General features: G+C 37.1%; 2 non-coding genes across 2 annotated transcripts; one reads left to right on the top strand and one right to left on the bottom strand.

The window, feature by feature from the left end:
- Nucleotides 1-3,413: 3,413 nt before the first annotated feature.
- LOC115212483 lies at nucleotides 3,414-3,532 on the top strand. The gene has a single exon (XR_003881756.1). It is a non-coding gene; the product is annotated as a 5S ribosomal RNA (ribosomal RNA).
- Nucleotides 3,533-4,278: 746 nt separating this feature from the next.
- On the bottom strand, nucleotides 4,279-4,397 carry LOC115212431. Its single transcript, XR_003881718.1, has one exon. It is a non-coding gene; the product is annotated as a 5S ribosomal RNA (ribosomal RNA).
- Nucleotides 4,398-4,935: the final 538 nt, after the last annotated feature.

The following is a 4,935-nucleotide window of genomic DNA, read 5'->3' as shown; positions in this document are numbered from 1 at the left end:
ATTTATTTATATATATAGATAATTGTTTATGTTTGTGGGGTGTGTATGTAAGTATGCATATGTATATGTTTTTGTGTGTGTATGTATATATTTATATATATAAATTCAGGATGAATACTTGATAAATGTAAGCACCTGTATAAAGCTCCAAACATGTGTACCGCAACATCCTTTGTGTCCTGTTTTTCATCTTATTTCATTTGATACATACATACATATATATATATATATATATATTATATATATATATATATATATATATATATACATATATATATATATATAAATGCATTTATATGCATGTCTATATATGTGTGTATATATATATATATATATAATATATATATATATATTCTCTTTTACTCTTTTACTTGTTTCAGTCATTTGACTGTGGCCATGCTGGAGCACCGCCTTTAGTCGAGCAAATCGACCCCGGGACTCACTCTTTGTAAGATCTGTACTTATTCTATCGGTCTCCTTTGCCGAACCGCTAAGTTACGGGGACGTAAACACACAAGCAATGCTAGGGGGACAAACACAGACACACAAAAACACACATACATATATATACATATATACAACAGGCTTCTTTCAGTTTCCGTCTACCAAATCCACTCACAAGGCATTGGTCGGCCCGGGGCTATAGCAGAAGACACTTGCCCAAGATGCCACGCAGTGGGACTGAACCCGGAACCATGTGGTTGGTTAGCAAGCTACTTACCACACAGCCACTCCTATATATATATGTATATATATATGTATATATATATATATATGTATATATTTATTTCTTAGATTGGTTTAATTTGTAATGTAATGTAATATAAGTTTTTATTTTAATTTTTTAGTTCAAATTTCAATTTAAATCTTAAATTTTTAGAGGTTCAATTTAGGTTTACCTGATATTGTGAGAATTTTTTTTTTCCTGCGATTATTTGTTTTGATTTATTTATTTATTTATATCGAAGGGAAAGTACTGATTTACTCGATTTTGTAAATAAATGAATTCCTTTTTATTTTCGAACCCATTCATTCCAATAATGAATTCCCGAAGAAAAGGTGTATTTTTATTTCAAAATGGATATTTCATTCGTTTTGTTTTAGAATTAATTATACAAACACATCAGCACCGGTTATCAATCGATGGTGGGGGAACAAACACAGGCAGAAAGGCACACATAAACATAAATACATACATATATATATATATATATATATTATATATATATATAGGAGACCAAAGTGTATTTATACCGCTATAGCTATATAAAAAGGAATACTAAAAATGGGACAAGAACGCAAAACATCCAGACAGACGATACAAAAAAAACCCACCGAATAACCCGTCCTTGCTTTTTGTTTTTTTTTTGTATCGTCTGTCCAGATGATTTGTTGTCCTTTCTTGTATCATCTGTCTGGATGTTTTGCGTTCTTGTCCCATTTTTGGTATTCCTTTATATATATATATATCAGTTAACAAACAGGGGTTGTGTTGCTCTATATAAATATATCAAGGGTTGAACAAAAAGAACACAACAAAGAGAAAAAAATTAGACGAAAACATAGCCAACGGAAAATTCGGCAAAAACATGAAACACTGAAAATTCGCAGCTGATTTCTTCGTCGGTCAATGTCCAAGATATTCCAGTCGTATCTCTCTCTGTTGCTAAAAATGACTGCTAAATATTTCTCATATCAGACCTTAAAAATTTAGAAAATGATACATTGGATATAATACTTTCGGGCGGGCATTAAATCTTTATGGATAACGTCGTGGTTGGAGATCAATGTTTTGCATAATAGAGTTACTTGTTCAAGGTTGCTTTCCGGCTAAACAATAACAACAATACCAACAATATTCAACAAATACTGTAAAATACGGATGTAACTAGTTTCTTAGAAACAGTATTAGTTCTCAAACATGAAAATGAACTTTGTTTTCTTGATTAAACTGAATGTGTGAAAAGATACTTAGTGTGCATTATAACGCTTTGAGCTTGAGTGATTTATTGGCTTTAAGTGAAACAGACATATATGCATAGATACATACATATTTATATATACACATATATACATAAATAAATGTAAACATAACCTGGACAACGGCAATGCTGTCTACGTATATTAGTTATAAACAACTTGCACATAAAATTGCTGACAGTCATATGTCATGCATACGGGACACTAGCAGGCATATCAGGTCATCAGGAGAGAATGCACACCGTTTTAAGGCCTTTCTCTCACTGGTATTATTGCACACTGGCCCCATTCACTGAGATTAGGCCAGGTCGAAATGCAGGTCCTCATACAAAATACGCCTTAGCGATCGATTGGCGATGCCAAGTTCAATGGAATGCTTCTGAGCAGAGCGAATCACACTCCGTATCAAAGCTTGTCTGACGAATTCCACATTTTCATGTGTGGGACCATCACCAGTTTCCTATTCACTAGTGCACCTCGTGTACGAAGTGCATTTATCCAACATAAGATTGTGTTACGGTCAGAACAGCCTGATTTTGGAAAATGTTGGAGTGGCGCCAAAATTCACGCTCAACTGCTATGAGAGACTCGATATTTTTCAAGTAACTATCGTAGGCAAACATGCAAAACTCTATCGTCCACAGCGCCATGGTATCACCTGAGGAGAAAATGAAAAGGCTATGACATAACGAACCAAATTTTGCAATGTAAACACTCTTTGGTCACAATTTTCACAACTTTACACTACTTTTCTGCTACCAGCTCACTATTGCATCGACTAAGCAATCTTTCTTTTATTCTAACTCCCATTGTACACAACTTGCGGCCACCCTCACACTTACTCACTCTACCACTTTCAGATTACACTTTGCCGCTGACAAGTTTATCAATAGGCCTTCACTGACGCAACACACTACACTTACTACAGCTATGTCCCCATCTTACCCACAAATGCTCCTAAACACACCGCCGCATATGTCATCACAAACATTTGCTCTGGCTATCCACAACAATAGCAAATACCTAAGCTTCATCCTAACACCACGCTCGCCACAACAACAACGTCCAAAACCTAACAAAATTTTCGCAGCTTCCTGGCTTGCCGCTTTTTCAATTCACTTCCGTCGACATTATGCTTGCGGAAATTACTCTCTCGCTGCATATTACTAAAGCCCGCATCAAGTTTACTCACTGGTGCATGATGGGACACTTGGCATCGAGCAATGTAAACAAGGTAAGTTACGAATGCTGCTAATGACAACGATCCTAATCAAATGTATGCTAATTTCAATGCAACAGGCCGGCAAAGACAAAGTCACAGGTGCTGAGATGTGAGTAAAATAAAACTCTATAATACAATGCATCACCACGCAACGATTTGCTATCTTCACATGGTGTATCAAATAAAAACGTTCTAATGACGCTGCTCTATCGTTTACGGCCATATCACTTTGAAAACACCGGTTCTCGTCCGATCACCGAAGTTAAGCAAAATCGAGCCTAGTTAGTACTTAGATGGGTGACCGCTTGGGAAACCTAGGTGCTGTAAACATCTTTCTGTCTTTTTATTTTCGATTTATTCTTGCAGTCTTCTCTACTTCAAGTGTATGTGTGCTTTTGCTTCGCAAAAAAAACATACATATTTGCACGCACCAATTTCCATGCTTTACTCTCACTGCACTTGCAGACGTTTATTTTGCGAAATGAAATCACTGTTTACAAATGTTTACTTTGTCTTTCAGTCGTAGTGACGGCTCGCCTCAAATTTCATGCAGCTTTCACTAATTCAGCCACGATCTTCCAGCAAACGAGTACGTTGCTCTTACCTCAGCACATTCGCCAAACTGTGGATTCCTGCTTCACGCTTAAACTTCATTTTACCCATACATATTGACAGAATCAATTTGACCGGCTCTTCTACTTCGTCGATTCCCTTCGATTATTTTAGTAATGAACTAAATGTACAATGAGAGGGGTAAAATCTTAGCAGGTAGACGTGAAACAATCAACGGACGAAGAGTAAATCTTCTTAAATAGTCTGTGCAACAGGCTGTAGCGATGCGAAGGAAAACATGTGGAAATGTTGACCGTAGCGTAGAGCATAGTGCACGCAACTGCAGCAGAGAACGGTCGACGCCTCTCGCAATAGAAGTCATTAAAATAAAGAAAAGACACAAGAAGGGAAACAAAACAAAATATAAAATCTACTGTAGAGTTACTTTGAAATATCAGCATAGGTGGAAACTCATAAACTTTTTTAAAACAATTTAGAAAAAAACAAAACAAAATAATGTGCTATGCTTACTGCACCTAGGTTTCCCAAGCGGTCACCCATCTAAGTACTGACTAGGCTCGACGTTACTTAACTTCGGTGATCAGACGAGAACCGGTGCTTTCAACGTGATATGGCCATAAGCGATTATTAACTCGCACTTTAGGACCTTTATTCTAATAAACGACTACATGCTAGCATTTATTTTCTCTAACAATGTAAACTCCCTTTCGTCACAATCTTTACGTCTCTACACCGCTTTTCTTCTACCAGCTCACTATTGCATCGACTAAGCAATCTTTCTTTTCTTCTAACTCCCGTAGTACACCACTGGCGGCTACCCTCACGCTTTCAGATTTCACTTTGCCGCTGACAATTTTATCAATAGGCCTTCACTGTGGTACTACACTACCCTTGCTGCTGCTATGTCTCCAACGTCGCACATGTCATCACAAACATTTGCTCTGGCTATCCACACCAATAGCAAATACCTAAGCATCATCCTGACACCACGATCGCCACAATAACACCATCCAACACTTTGCAAAATTTTCGCGGCTTGCGCCATTGCCGCTTTTTCAATTCACTTCCGTCGACATTATGCTTGTGGAAATTACTCTCTCGCTGCATATTACTAAAGCCCGCATCAAGTGTACTGGTGCATGATGGGTACACGATGAGGC

The sequence above is a fragment of the Octopus sinensis genome, linkage group LG5 (assembly GCF_006345805.1).
Source record: "Octopus sinensis linkage group LG5, ASM634580v1, whole genome shotgun sequence".
Lineage (NCBI taxonomy): Eukaryota > Metazoa > Mollusca > Cephalopoda > Octopoda > Octopodidae > Octopus > Octopus sinensis.
The sequence above is the reverse complement of the archived record's forward strand: the minus strand, read 5'-3'. Positions and strand labels throughout refer to the sequence as shown.